This window comes from Narcine bancroftii, chromosome 8 (genome assembly GCF_036971445.1).
Source record: "Narcine bancroftii isolate sNarBan1 chromosome 8, sNarBan1.hap1, whole genome shotgun sequence".
Lineage (NCBI taxonomy): Eukaryota > Metazoa > Chordata > Chondrichthyes > Torpediniformes > Narcinidae > Narcine > Narcine bancroftii.
This window is the reverse complement of record NC_091476.1, coordinates 97,889,153-97,905,977: the sequence shown is the minus strand read 5'-3', so window position 1 is coordinate 97,905,977 and position 16,825 is coordinate 97,889,153.

Here is a 16,825-nt window from a genome sequence, read left to right as displayed (position 1 = left end):
CGCAAGTCTAAAATAGTACACTCTGAAACTCCAGCTAATCTAGAGCATGAAGATTTATGTCAGTCTCTTCAAAAGTAGATTCAAACCCATTCACCATTTGACACAGCTTTCACCAGAACCCTGACTCCCAAAGCCATTTTATTCAAACAAGCATCACAAGGCTGAATTCCAGAGGTGAGACAAGCAACCTTAACCTCGAGACAGCATGTGATTCAGTGGACGCATTAGAGTGCGTGCATATCATACACACAGTTTGGAACATGGAATTATCCCTCGGGTTGTTAGGCATCCAAAACTATTTCAGTAGTATTCCCGTCGCCCCACCATTTTCAACTCCTTCTTCAATTGAACTGCCATCTTCCACTGATAGCTTGACACAGCTGTGTTAAATCTGTGATTCAGTTTGCTGCAGGATTTTAATGACAATAATGCTGAATTTATTGTCATATACACAAGTATAATATACAAGTGCATAGAAATCCTTACTGCTGCCAAACTGGCACTCCTTGTAAAATAAAACGAGAATCATATATCTAACATTTCCCCTGAACAGAAAGGGATAGTAAAGGTAAAAGATAGATAATACGCAGGTATATTCACAGTTATGGTTAGTGCAATAAAAAAGTCCAGAAAATTGAATAGCACAAGAGAGAAAACAAATCTTTTTGTATTCCTGGAGTAGTTTATGGTTATGTTAGTAAGGGAAAGTTCAAGAGCCTGATTGATTAAAGAGAAAAAAAAGAATGCTCTTGAACCTGGAGGTGTTCAGGTTGTGATTGAAAGGAATATTACATTCACACTTCATCTTGCAGTACAATTCCCACCAATAGAGGATGCTTTTTCACTCAGCGAGTGGTGGCAGAATGTATTGATCTTCCAAAAGAGATAGTTGTGGCAGGGTCCTTCTGTCATTTAAGAGAAGGTAAATGGAGGTGAGGGGGTTGGAGGGTTATGGGCGGAGAGTGGGAGAGTTGAGCTAGTGGAGTTGTATAAGTGAACCGGTGCGGACTTGAAGGGCCGACATGGCCTGTTTCTGCGCTGTAAACGGCTATATGGCCAACTGTTGCCGGTCAACACTGACCCAACCAAGTGCAGACCAGGTCAGAGGACCTAGTCCCTTTCAGCATCTCAATCAGTCTGAGGAAATTTTGGCAATCCACATGGTTTCAGCCGAACTCACCCACATGAACACCAAAAGTGTCAGCCCCACTGGCAGGCAGAGGATTGATGGAGTGGTGAACTTGAAAGGCAACAACTCGTTCCCACGTGAAATCAATGTCTGTGCTGAGAATGGCAGCAGCCAGTCTCAGCACACCATTCCACCCACAGTCACGACTTTTTAACCTCTGAATTGACCTGTGGAAATGAACATTTCAATCAGATTCATCCGAGAAGTTATATCTAACAAGAAATCTTACTCGCCCTTGGAAATTATCCATCAAGGTTAACTACCGAAAAAAAATTGAGAGAGAACGAGCGAGAAACCTCATATGCCAATAGCCTGCATGACAACATGTTATTGTTTCTATGGAAAATGTGACATATAATCACATCAGGGTGGGATGATTTAAACTTGGTCAAGGTGAAGCCGTGATAGCACATCATTCCATCTTACTGAATAAAGCAAATGTTAATTTCTCATTTGTACATTCTAAGAAGAAAATATGTCATTCACAAAAATGATAGCTATTTTAAATTGTCATAAAGAATGTTGCCAACTTAAAATGAATTTGACAAAACCTCTTTTGTGTACCAAGTGTAATTCTTGAACTTGGTAAATTAATAAGTCACTTTTCAAATCCATCAGATAAAAAAAAACACACACAATTTTGCTGTTCTTCCTCCTACGTGCTCAATATCTTCCTGAAGACTGTCTCCCTGTCATGTAAAAGAGTTAAACAAGTGCATCTTCATGAAGTAATGGATGCCACAGGTGGGAAGCAGCTAGAACTGCAGGTTCTGAGCTTCAGTGACAGTCTCGATTCTGATCTCAGGTATTGTTTATGTGGATTTTGACCAGTAACTTTTCCCAAGTACTCTGGTTTTCTCCCGCATTCCAGAGATGTGCCAGTTGGTGAGTTAACTGGCCATGTAAATTGTCCCTGGTCTAAATGGGTGGGAGGTGAATCAGGGCACACGTTAGAGAGAATACATGAGCAAGAAATAAGATTGATGGGAATGCATTGTCAACCAGCAGAGACACACTGGATCAAAAGTTGTAAATGTGAGATACCAAATTTGATTTTTGTCACAATGCCAGTCCTCTCATTCTCAAATAAAGGGGACTGGTCTTGAGTTATCATTCATACCATGCTCGCACGCTAAAGACGAGATCGCGTTTCTCCATGGAGCATATTTACAGAAATACAAGTTAAGATAGAAGTTAAACACATAAAATATTAAATATTAAGATGTACAGCGTAGAAGTCCCCAGTACCAAGGCAGTCTATATACATGTGTTCTGGGAATTCAGGAGCCTGATGGCCTGGGGGGGGTGGGGGGGGGAGGGGGAACTGTTGCCCAATCTAGCCATATGGACCCTAGTGCTGCAGTACCTCCTACCAGATGGCAGAAGGGTGACAACGACAGTTTACATGAGGGGTGTGTGGAATCCTTCACACTGCTTATTGCCTTTCGCCTGCACCGAGTGCTGTAGATGTCCCTCACGGTAGGATAGCTCCCACAACAAATATCGTCCCTTTAAATGCTAACCACAGTCTGTAAATAGCGTGGGTTTGTGTGCAACAAAAAGAAATAGGGCTCTATCCAGGAGATGGAATGGTACAGGAGGATGAGAGCTGACTAAAATGATGAGAAGTGGTAGCCCCCTCATTTCCCAACAGCAGTATCCACAGTAATGCTGTAAACAATTATCTCATAAAATCCTATTCAACGTGTATTTTCTTTTCTTTTTCTGATCACGCTTTATATTATTGAGGATTGTGTTTCCACTCCCTCCCCTACCCTACTCACACACTCAGCATGTGATCACAACATCCACTGTCTTCCAATGTCTGACTCATTCCCTTGGCCACAGTATCTATCACTACTTCAATAAGCGTATGATCTAAAAGTGAACATGCACAGTTCAAACAATGATGGGAATACTCTGAGCAATATCCCTTTGAAAAGCCCAAAAAGCAGATCATCGGAATCTAAAAATAAATATGGAAAATGATGGAGATTCACAGCAGGACAGGAGAGTACAGCAAGAGTTTACAGGTTACACAAGAAGCTGCAAAAGTTGGAAGTTGGAACAGAAAACAAACTGTTGCAGGAACTCAGTGGGTTTAAGCAGAAATGGTGTGTGGTTGTGGGCGGGGCAGGGGGAGGGAAGAAATTGTTCACATTTTTGGTCAAAACCCGTTATCACTGTTACAAGTTACAGATAGTTTTCCGTAGCGTGCTAATTGCACTTCTCGCTCCACAGATGTGGTCTGATCTGCTAAGTATCTCAATCAATTCACTTCATGTTTAATTTTATTTTTGAAGCCAATACAATCAAGAACGAGAACCGTAGTTTTCCTTAACGTATGGAACATCAGTATGATTCTACTGCATTTGTTAAGCTAAAAACCAATGTGGGCAACTGGGTATTTCTACAAGCGACATGTTTACACATGCTTGAAAGGAGTGGTTTTGAAGTAGTATGGGTAACTGATAAAATCAATGGAAAAAAAATGCTGTTGATGCAATATAGAAACAGCGGGAAATGCTTTTAAAGACCCCAGCCCTTCAGAATCACTTTTTAAGTTGGAGGTTTTAGGTTTTTGTTAGCAGTAGAAAAAGAGTAAAATATCACCGTTAAGCTTACAGGTAGATCATAGGGCAGCATTAACAAGACGAGCACAGTTACCTGCCTTGGCGACAGTGTGAGCACCTCTGAAGCAAGCAATTTCCACCACCCAGGTCAACTAGGGCAGTAGAGGCCCTAGAGATCATCTCCACCAGTACAGACGTCCCCATGTTACACACCATCCTGACCTGGATTGATATCGCTGGACCTTCGTTGTTGCTGTGCCTCCATTCTGGAACTCCTCCTCCCCACCATCCCCGCTCCCCCACCCACAAACAAAACCGTGGGACAACCTTCACCACAAGAAATGCAGTGGTTCAATAAAATGGTACCTTCACAAAGGCAATTAGGTTTGGGCCTTGCCAGCAGTAGGCCACCAAAGACTCTCAAAAATTTCTATCGGTGTAATCTGGAGAGCATTTTGTCCTGTTGCATCTCTGTCTGGTATGGAGGTGCCTATGCATAGGGCTGGGGGAAAAAAAATCTCGGTCAGTGACCATGGCACCAATCTTCACTTCAACAAGCACATCTACAATATGCAGTGTCTTAAGAAAGCAGCCTCTATTCTCAAGGACCCCATGCCCTCTTCATACTGCTACCCTCAGGATAAAAGGTAGAACCTGAAGATGAGCACTCAGTGGAAGACGGACAGCTTCTTCCCATCTGCCATCAGATTTCTGAATGGACAATGAACCACAGATACAACCCTCCATTTTCTCGCACTTTCCAATTCTTTTTTAAATGTAGTTTGTGGCACTGTTATACTGCCACAAAACAACAAATGTGACATGTACATGACAATACATTCTGGTTTCTGATTCCAATGTTCAATCTGGAACACTACAAAAATGTTTTCAAAAGCTAACTCTGGCGCACAAAACATATGGGTCAAGGTAAAGCACTGTAATCCAATAGCAGCATCCAGAGGATTGGCATGGTAAATGCTGGATACATTATTACAAAGAATAGATCTGGCTCAGTATAAAAGTGGTGTATGATACCAGTGGTCAGTTATTTTATCACCATGAAATTCAGTCCTCCTGGGTAGGTAGATTACATATGTTGCCTTATTCATTTAACATAATTTTATTATACATCCACTGCACGCAATCTTCATAATTACTGAAGACAACTTGGATCAATGAACCTGTTTTGCTCCCTGGATTGTCCTCGAGTCAGGGCCTACAAAAGTCTGCACACACAAACTGGCCCATTTTCAGAATCCTCTGCGAGCAAACTTGGTGCTGAATTCACGGTGGGATGACACAACGGTGCAGCAACAAGGAGAATAACCATTTGAAAGCAACTTTCCTCCAACCAGATGCAGGCAAGGAACAAAGAGAGAGCAGTCCCTACATAAGGCAGGGATGGGGATATTGGAGGGTGATGGAGGAAGCTGACGGATCAAGTGAGATGATGAGAGATAGTTTGCCCTGATCCTGGTCATATCATCTCTAAATTGAGACTTTAATAAGAGGCATTTCAACACCATTGGCAGAGACGGAACCCTAAATGGAACCCTAAAGGTGGCCATAAAGCTTGGGAGCTGTTAGCACATTCAAGAAGAGGACAGTGATTTGGGAAGACAACAAGAATTTCTAAAAATAAAAAGCACAAGCGTACTGCCCAGAGAGAGTACAGCATTAACAAGACTATCTGATATTGAACGTGGGAAGGGAAACTGCATGGTCGGCAAAATGCAAATGAGGTGGGGTGAGAGAGAGAGAGAGAGAGAGAGAAAAGTAACTGCAAGAAAAATGAAAGCTACATATGGCAGATCTTTGGGCCTCCAGGAATAAATCCCAAAGTTTGCCCATGAGTTCAAACAATAAATTTAATATACACAAAGGTACTCCCAGAGTTACAACCATATTTGGACCGAAAGATCAGTCATATCTCAAAATGGATGCAAGTTGGAATTTTGCCTGCGTGCATGGAGTACCCAAAGCCTTAAAGAAAACTTTTTAAATCAAATATTTTTTTCATCGTAGACTTGATGATTAAAAACTTAAAGCTTCCTAAATTTGTCATTCAACCTTGGTGAATCTTTTCACATTCTGGTCCACACTTACCTTGTTAGTCGGCATCCCGGGGTCCTTAAGCTGGGTGCAACTATGATTCTGCAAATGCACAGGAATCAAGATGGCCTTGCCCAGCTGACAGACCCCAGGATGCCGACAAACAAGATAAGTTCCCACATTTTGATTCTTTCATGCCCTGTAGTAATGTGTCATATACAACATAATCCGTGTATATTCTATATATTTTTCTTAATTTTTTTTTTAATTTTGTCGTTGGTGTGGATAGATGCAAGTTGCATAGGTCACATGTCAGGGAGTACCTGTATTAGCATTATTGATAGAGTACTACCACTAAAAGCTGGTGGGGAGGAGTGGCAAAAAGTGCTGCAGAATGTGTGCCACACTGCCAGGGACTCCACACAACATGACATTTGCACACTTTTTTTTTTGCAATGAGGTATGTCAGCTGCTATGGTTTTCTCCAATATCCATCACATGCTGCTAGACTAACTGGCCACTGTAAATGACACCTTTGTAAACTCCCCCAGCCTTCTCCATGTCAGTCCCAACTCATGCCAAGATAGACAATGGCTTAAGTACATGAGAAGTCACTACCTCCACGTTCTTTCCAAGTTGAAAACCATCCTTGATTAGAAATACACGATTGCCTTTGGGTCCAAATTCTACAATTCTCTATCCAGTGCCACTGCAGTACCTTTAAGAGATGTACTGAACAAGTCAGCACCTGCTCAAGGACATTTCAGGATGAACAATAATCGTTACCCTTGCTAACAATGTTAAGATATCAAAATGTTCTCCTTATGCAGGGTTGATGCTTCTCTGTCATTTGGAAATTCATCTTTTTCAAACTTTTTAGGAAGCAAACTAGGACAGCCTTTTCACAATCTGGAAATACCCATCAAAATCTCCCAGCACTAATAGCCAAAGACAAGGTTCCCTTAATGCAAACTGATATGCAACTAATGAATTTAATATGACATCTGAAATGTACCCCACCCAAGTATTAGGATAGAGTGGGTGTTGCTGGCACAACAATTTGTCTGGCTGTTTTCATCTCATCATATCTCACCCACTCCCAGAGAGGTGATTTTTGAAACACATCACAATCAATAAAATAATTCTTCAAACAATATTTTTGTAAAAAATCTATGCAAGAATATAAAGGAATGAAAATCTTTCACTTTGGAAATAGATTGAACTAAATGAAGAAATATCTTCTTCTTTGGCTTGGCTTCGCGGATGAAGATTTATGGAGGGGTAATGTCCACGTCAGCTGCAGGTTCGTTTGTGGCTGACAAGTCCGATGCGGGACAGGCAGACACGGTTGCAGCGGTTGCAGGGGAAAATTGGTGGGTTGGGGTTGGGTGTTGGGTTTTTCCTCCTTTGTCTTTTGTCAGTGAGGTGGGCTCTGCGGTCTTCTTCAAAGGAGGTTGCTGCCCGCCGAACTGTGGGGTGCCAAGATGCACGGTTGGAGGCGAGATAAGCCCACTGGCGGTGGTCAATGTGGCAGGCACCAAGAGATTTCTTCAGGCAGTCCTTGTACCTATTTGGTGCACCTCTGTCTCGGTGGCCAGTGGAGAGCTCACCATAGAACACAATCTTGGGAAGGCGATGGTCCTCCATTCTGGAGACGTGACCTATCCAGCGCAGTTTGATCTTCAGCAGCGTGGATTCAATGCTGTTGGCCTCTGCCATCTCGAGTACTTCGATGTTGAAATATATCGGAAACTGACAGAATTGCACAGAATGACAACTCATTGGATATTTACTTCAGAATGAATTTCCCTTCAAGTTTAAACAAGATTATACCAAGTGAGTTTAGAAAAAAAACCAAAGAGAAGGCAAAACTTCATTAGATGAAAGGAGAATTTCAATGTTTATTTGAACTAATTCCAACTGCAAGACATTTGGAGAGTGAATGATTTAATACTACTTCTGCAATCTGTAGACACTAAAAATTAATTGATTTGGATATTTAGAGATTTTTGTTTGGTTTTTCCTCCACTTGGTTTATAATACGATCATGAATGAAGAGAGAATGTTTTTGGTCTGCTAGTGTAGAACTAATCTGGCCTTAACTTCACAGGATACCATGATGGGGCGAAACACCTTTCACTTGGAACAAATTTACCAAAAAGCTCACAAATGGCACAAGATTCAGTTCTTTGAAAGCCATTGCAAGGCACTAAATTCTACAGATTCAAATATAATGTAAATTTTGGTCTTTGGCAGCTTGAGAGTGGGAGCCCAAGCCCACAAGTACAGACAGCTAAGATGTCAGAATGTTCTCCTTATGCAGGGTTGATGCCTCTCTGTCATTCCCCTGCTCATTCCAGGGAAACAACCAGGCCAGCCGCTGCTGATGACCGAGATGGCTGGCCACACAAACAGCCTCTTGCACGTGGTCGACATGACCAATGGACGGCATTTCCCAGTGGACACCGGAGCGGAGTTTAGCGTGATTTCCTCATCCACCCATGAATTCCACATAAGACCCATCCATGTCGGCAGTGAACAAATACCAGTTCGGGAAGGAGTCGCTACAGTTTCTGGGCCATACCATCACTGCAGATGGGACAGCACCATCACATGACAAGGTTAAGGCCATACTGCCGTTCGCCAAGCCAGACAACCTCAAGGGCCTGCAGGAGTTCACCTCAGGCCAAACAAGTACTGCTGGAAGTTCCTGCTGGCCACCGTAGGGCACTGCGCTGCTGGGAGCTGACTTCTTCTGGGCGCATAGCCCGCTGGTCAACCTGAAGGGCAAGAGACTCATACGTGCCTGCACCTTCCAGACTCTCCGACTCGAGTCCTCTCGCGCACGTGACCCAGGGATAGCCACTGTCTGCACACTCAGAAAGGGTACTCCCCGCATCCTGGATGAGTTCCCCACCATCCTACGGCCACAATTCACCACCACCATGCCTCAGCACGGCGTCCGCCACCAGATCGCCACACAGGGCCCTCCACTCCACGCCAAGGCCAGACAACTACCACCAGAGAAACTGCAGGAGTTCTCCCGCCTTCAGGAACTCGTCATAGTCCACAGGTCTAACAGCCTTTGGGCCTCTTCCCCTGCACATGGTCCCAAAGGTTTCTGGGGGTTGGCACCCATGTGGGGACTACCGCCAGCTCAACGATGCAACCACGCCGGACCGATACCCCATCCCCAACATACAGGATTTCACGGACAACCTACATGGTGCCAGGGATTTTTTGAAGGTCGACGGTGAGTTGCTACCACCAAATACCCGTACACCTGGATAATATTGGCAAAACCGCCATCATCACCCCATTCGGTCTTTTAGAATTCCTGCGGATGGCCTTTGGCCTGAAGAACGCAGACTAAACACTCCAGCAGCTTATGGATGCAGTGGGTAGAGACCTGGATTTCGTGTTCATCTATCTCGATGATGTTCTCATCGCCAGTCGAGATCACAATGAGCACAAGACCCATCTCCGCACACTGTTCTCCCGCCTGGTTGAATTCGACCTCACCATCAATGTGGCCAAATGCCAGTTCGGGAAGGAGTCGCTACAGTTTCTGGGCCATACCATCACTGCGGATGGGGCAGCACCATCACATGACAAGGTTAAGGCCATACTGTCGTTCCCCAAGCCAGACACCCTCAAGGGCCTGCAGGAGTTCACCAGGATGGTTAACTTCTACCACCGCTTCATGCTGGGCGCTTCCCGCATAACGTGCCCACTGTTCACCTGATCTCAGTGAAACAAAAGACCCTTAAGTGGACGAAGGAGCCCGAAATAGCTTTCGCCCAAACCAGAACTGCCCTTGCTAGCACCACCCTACTGGCCCACCCACGGCCTAACACCCACACAACACTCTCGGTGGACGCGTCCGCCACAGCCATTGGGGGCATCCTCGAGCAAGATGTCAATGGACAGTGCGCCCACTAGCGTTCTTCACCTCCGACCACCCGAGCTGAAATACAGTGCCTTCGACATGGAGCTCCTGGGCCTGTACCTCTCCATTAGGCACTTCCACTACTTCCTGGAGGGCAGGCTCTTCACTGTTTTCATGGACCATAAGCCACTCACTCAGGCCCTGGCCATGGCAAAGGACCCTTGGTCGGCGTGCCAGCAGTGGCACCTTTCCTACATCTCTGAGTTCACCACTGACATCCAACAACAGGCGAGTAAGGACAATGTCATTGCTGACGTGCTCTCCAGACCTACCATCCACAACTTGTTCCCCAGCCTGAACTACACCCAATTAGCTCAGGCCCAGAGAGGGAATGAAGAGGCACAGGCCTTCTGAATCACCATCACCGGCCTGCACCTCGAGGACTTGAAGCCACAACATGATATTGGGCGACATCTCAACCGGCTCGCCGCAGCCAGTAGTCCCCCCTCAGTGGAGGCAGAAGGCATTCCAGATGGTCCACGACCTGTCCCACTGCTCTGTGAAGACATTGGTACGCATGGTGGCAGAATGTTTTGTCTGGCACAAATTAAGGAAACAAGTGGTCCAGATGGTGAGGACTTGTATGCACTGCCAAGCCTCTGAAGTTCAGCGCCACGTCAGATCCCCAATACAGCATTTCATCCTGCCAGCCTGAAGGTTCGACCACATCCACATTCACATGACATAGTGAGCCTCCTACCGGTGTCCAGGTACCCTGCTACCTCCTCATTGTGGTCGACCAGAAAACGAGGTGGTTGGAAGCCATCCCCATCAGAGACACTTCTGCCGAGTCCTGAGCCAGAGCACTGCTTGCTAAATGGGTCGCCCGATTCGGCGTCCCAGCTCATATGACCACTGACAGGGGTGCCCAGTTCACCTCCGCCCTCTGGACACAACGGGCAAATCATCTTGAAATCCACCACACCAAGGCATATCATCCCCAGGCGAATGGACTCATGGAGCGCTTCCATAGGCACCTCAAGGCAGCTCTCATGGTGCAGGTATAAGGACCCAATTGGACAGACGGAATGGAGGATCTCCAGGTTTCATCCGCGGAACTCGTCTACAGTGCACCATTGTCACTGCCAGAAGAGTTCTTCAGGGCAGGCACAGAATCCGGAAGTGAGAGTCCAACCCTCCTCGCAGACCTCCACAACATGCTCACCTCGCTGGCACCCCCACCACCAACCCACCATGGAAAACATCCGGCGAACGTTCCCAAGGAGCTGGCCTCAGCAGTGTTCATGTTCATCCAGCCTGGCCCGCACCCTACCCCCTTGCAACACCCGTACGAGGGCCCATACAAGGTCCTACACTGGTTGGGAAAGATTTTTACCCTGGACATGGGGGTCAGAGAGGAGTTATTCACGATCGACAGGCTGAAACTGGCGCACGTGGAATTGGATCGACCCGTGAGGACGGCCTAACCTAAGTTATGGGATAGGCCACCCAAGTGGCGAGATGCGCAAGCCAGTTCTGGGTGGTGGGGGGGGGGGGGTTGTGTGGGGGCACACATTTTTGTAGTGAACCGGCCTTGCTTGTATCGCTGCGCTGACGTGGCAGCTGCATGAAGATGGCACCGTCGGGGCCCATTGATAGTCTCGTGGGACCACAGCTCACGCCCCGGGCAATGTGATGATGTCACTGCCGTGCAGGGCGGAACTCCCGATGGCCTTAAAGGGGCACACGCGAAATTCAAATAAACAGTTCTACTGAAACCTCCATTGTGTCCTGTGGTGTGTTTCTGTGTGTGTAGCAGCCGCTACTCTTTGCAGACGATGCCGCTTTAGTTGCCCATTCAGAGCCAGCTCTTCAGCGCTTGACGTCCTGCTTTGCGGCAACTGCCAAAATGTTTGGCCTGGAAGTCAGCCTGAAGAAAACTGAGGTCCTCCATCAGCCAGCTCCCCACCATGACTACCAGCACCCCCACATCTCCATCGGGCACACAAAACTCAAAACGGTCAACCAGTTTACCTATCTCGGCTGCACCATTTCATCAGATGCAAGGATCGACAATGAGATAGACAACAGACTCGTCAAGGCAAATAGCGCCTTTGGAAGACTACACAAAAGAGTCTGGAAAAACAACCAACTGAAAAACCTCACAAAGATAAGCGTATACAGAGCCGTTGTCATACCCACACTCCTGTTCGGCTCCGAATCATGGGTCCTCTACCGGCATCACCTACGGCTCCTAGAACGCTTCCACCAGCGTTGTCCCGCTCCATCCTCAACATCCATTGGAGCGCTTTCATCCCTAACGTCGAAGTACTCGAGATGGCAGAGGTCGACAGCATCGAGTCCACGCTGCTGAAGATCCAGCTGCGCTGGGTGGGTCACGTCTCCAGAATGGAGGACCATCGCCTTCCCAAGATCGTGTTATATGGCGAGCTCTCCACTGGCCACCGTGACAGAGGTGCACCAAAGAAAAGGTACAAGGACTGCCTAAAGAAATCTCTTGGTGCCTGCCACATTGACCACCGCCAGTGGGCTGATATCGCCTCAAACCGTGCATCTTGGCGCCTCACAGTTTGGCGGTCAGCAACCTCCTTTGAAGAAGACCGCAGAGCCCACCTCACTGACAAAAGGCAAAGGAGGAAAAACCCAACACCCAACCCTAACCAACCAATTTTCCCCTGCAGCCGCTGCAACCGTGTCTGCCTGTCCCGCATCGGACTTGTCAGCCACAAACGAGCCTGCAGCTGACGTGGACTTTTACCCCCTCCATAAATCTTTGTCCGCGAAGCCAAGCCAAAGAAAAGAAGAAAGCATCCGCTACAATATCAACAAGTGAGATGGAGAATTAAACTGACAGGCAACTGGAAGGACAGGATTAGCTAGCTGTTGGGGAGGGTTTAAACTAGTTTGGCAGGGGCGTGGGAATCAGAGTGAGAGTACAGAGAACACCTAGGTTGGAAGGAATGGAGTGAACTAAACATAAAAATAAATGAAGGAGGGAGGAAGGTAGGGTAGTTGGTAACAAAAGGAGTACATGTGGAGGACAGATTCTCAAGTGCATACATTTTAATGCAAGGAGCATTGTAAATAAGGAGGATTAGCTTAAGGCATGGAAATATGATATTGTTGCCAACTGTGAAATCTGGTTGCAGGAAGGGCATGTTTGGCAGTTAAATATTCCAGGATTCCTTTGTTTCAGGCATGTTGGAACAGGGAGAGATAAAAAGTGGAGGAGTTGCATTGTTTATTAGTGAGAACATTACAGCAGAACTGTGGCAGGATGGTTTGTGGGATCGTCCAACAAAGCTATTTGGGTAGAATTAAGGAATGGCAGAATCATTAATACATTTTTCTTCAGTATTCACTAAGGAAAAGACTATTTAGCCAGATGAAGTGAAGAAATATGGTAGGGAGCTCGTGGATAACATAAGAATTAATGAGGAGGTAGTGTTGGTTATATTGAAAAAAATCAAAGTGGATAAATCTCCAGGTCCTGACAAAATATTCCCTAGGACCCTAGTGAACAAATAGTGGGACGTTGACAGAAATATTTAAAATGTCACTGGTCACAGGGGAAGTGCCGGAGGGTGGCTCATGTTGTTCTGCTGTTCAAAAAAGGATCCAAAAGTAAACCTGGTAATTATAGACCTGTACGTCTGATGTCAGTGGTGGGTAAATTAATGGAAAGTGTTCTTAGAGATGGTATATGCAACTATTTGGAAAGTCTGATTGATTGAGAGTAGACAGCATGGTTTTGTACGTGGTAGATCATCTCTAACAAATCTTAGTTTTTTGAGGAGGTTACTGAAAAGGTTGATGAGGGAAAGGTAGTGGATGTTGTCTATTTGGACTTTAGAAAGGCTTTTGATAAGGTTCCCCATAAGGAAGATGGAAGCATTAGGTATTAATGATGAAGAAGTGAAATGGATTCAACAATAGTTAGATGGGAGATGCCAGAGAGTAGTGGTGGAAAATTGTTTGTCCAATTGGAGGCCGGTGATGAGTGGAGTGCTTTATACTGGATCCACTGCTGTTTGTCTTATATATGTATTAATGACCTAGATGATAGGGTGGCAAATTGGATTAGCAAATTTGCAGATGATACAAATATTGGTCATGTTGTGGACAGTGAGGAAGATTATCAAAGCTTATAGGGTGATATAGGACAGTTAGAAGAGTGGGCTGAAAGATGGCAGATGGAGTTTAATACTGATAAATGTGAGGTGTTACATTTTGGTAGGACTAATCAAAATAGGACAAACACATTTAATAGTAGACAGTTGAGGAGTGCAGTGGAACAAAGGGATTTAGGCGTCATGGTGCATTAATTCTCTGAAGGTTGAATCACATGTGGATAGGATGGTGAAGAAGGCATTTAGTATGTTGGCTTTCATAAATCAGAGTACAGAACAAAGAAGTTGGAATGTTATGTTGAAATTGTATAAGGCATTGGTGAGGCCAAATTTGGAATACTGTGCGCAGTTTTGGTTGCTAAATTACAAGAAGGATATAAACACAATAGAGAGAGTGCAGAGGAGATTTACGAGAATGTTGCCAGGGTTTCAGGGTTTGAATTACAGGGAACAGTTGAGTAGGCTGGGACTTTATTCCCTGGAGCGTAGAAGGTTGAGGAGTGATTTTATAGAGGTATTCAAAATTATAAGGCGATGGATAGAGTCAATGTGGATAGGCATTTTCCACTAAGTGTGCGGGACATTCAAACAAGAGGGCATGGATTGAGAGTAAAAAGGGAAAAGTTTAAGGGAAAGATGAGGAGGAATTTCTTCACGCAGAGGGAGGTGGGGGTATGGAATGAACTTCCGGCTGTGGTGGTAGAAGCAAGATTGATGTTAATATTTAAGGAAAGGTGGGATAGGTATATGAATGAGAGAGGAGTGGAGGGCTATGGGCCAAATGCAGATCAGTGGGACTAGGTGGGAGAAGATGTTCAGCACAGACTAGTAGGGTCAAACTGGCCTGTTTCTGTGCTGTAAATGGTTATATGGTTATAATAAATGAATCAGAAAACAAATGCTCCAATGAAGGGCATAAGTCTCTGTTAACCCAGATACCAAATTAAACTTGCCTCTACATTATCCATATTTCTTTCCCCCACCATATCACATTCTAGGCACTGACTACTCCTTAGTTAAATAATTCTTCCTCCCACTTTATTATTTGACATTTCCACCCTGGTAAAAATACAATCTGCTGTATCTCTGCCTCTAGATGCTTCTGTCTGATTTCCTCTCAGCTTTGATTCCTGAGAAAGTTTGTCCAACATCTCCTGACAACAAAAACACTTAATTCAGGCAACATTCTGGTGAACCTATTCTGTACCTTCTCCACATCCTTCCTGCAACGAGGTGACCAGACTGCATGGTTAAGCATTTATTCCCATATTAAGTGATTTGCTCAGCTTAAGTTTTATATATTTCCTCAATGATTATGCAAATAAAAGAGGAAATGAAAATGCATATCACATTCCAAGGAAGCCTCATTCAAACAGGTGGAAAAGCACTTTTTAGAAGGAAAGTCATATTTGCAACAAACTAAATTTAGACACAGATAATAACTGCCTGACTTTTCTTCCAAATGCGGCTACAGGGAAAGAAAACATGGGGTTATGGTCCAATGCCTCATCAGAAATTAAACCCCTTGCTCTATAAATAATGAAAGAGATACAAAAGAAAAATAGGGCATGCAACTGATCCCAGCTCGCTAACTCGCTTGTGAATCAAGCTGCTGACAGAAAGTTTAGAGGAGGTTATGGGCAAAGAGCCAGGACAAAGAAAGATAAGCAGCAAACACAAGAGGGAACCCTGGATTAATATTTTTTATTAAATTTTGCAAGAATAACACAAAATGCTCAAGCCATGTTTAGCAAAATATAGAGGTAAAAATGAAAAAGAAAATATACAAAACAAAGACATGTAAGAAAATCTGTTAAATATAAACTAGATATCATAACAACCAAAGAGAAAAAGGAAATTAAAAAGGTAACTGAAAATAATAAAACAAAATAAATTGATACCATATTCCAAATTCTACCCCCTTCGCTTCCAAAGTTATTTGGTGATTATATTCAATTTCACTACCATTAAAGAAATCCACAAACTCACAAGATCTAAATGATCTTACAGATGATGAAAAAAAAAAGACCTGCATAAGCTTGAAATTAATTCCACTGAATTAAAACATCCACTATTTCCCCAAAGTTAGACACACCATCACGTCATATAATCACTGAGTGTGAGGAGGAGAGACAGCATCTTTCCATCTCATCAATATTGATCATCTAGCAGTAAGGGAAGCAAAAGAGATTACGTGGGATTGAGACCGCAGTTAATTTCAAATCAATTTCCTGAGCTGATCCCAAAAAAAAAAGAGCAATTAGATGATTAGGTATAAGATTTGCATTTAAGAGCTGAAGATATGGTATGAAAAAAAATTTGAAAATAGAGGAACAAGACCAAATCATATGTAATTAAAAAAATAGTTGTGAACAAAGTGAAGCCAATGAGAGTAAAAATACACTTGCTCATAGAGGCAGAGGGAATGGCTGAGGTACTGAGTACTTTACATCAGTATTTTCCCAGGAAATAAAAGATATAATGACTATTCTGGATGGGTTGAAAGCTGGTAAAGGTGGAGGTACAAAAAGGGCCAGCTCTGCTTATGGCAGATAAATATTCTGGCCCAAATGGCATGCATCTTTAGTTCTGAGGGATCGAAGGGTCGAGACTCCAGAGACCTTGGCTGTAATTTTCCAAACATCCAAGATTCAGGAGTGGTGTCTAAGGGCTGGAAAAGTGTAAGTGTTCCAGCCTTGTTCCAAAACAGGATGTAGAAATAAACCCAATTTCTCCAATACCACATTTATTTGCATGGAGAACTGACCAACAAACTGACATACATTGTAGTAGGCCCGAAATCTCAACCACAGTCCACATTGAAATGCGTCATCTACTGAAAAATACACACAGTTTGCCAAGGATAATGTGAACTTTGCACTGAAAAAAAAGTGATGACTTTAATAAATAAATCCAAGATCTCTGAAGACCTATCCTGGCGACTCCATGTCACTGGAATCGTGAAGAGGGC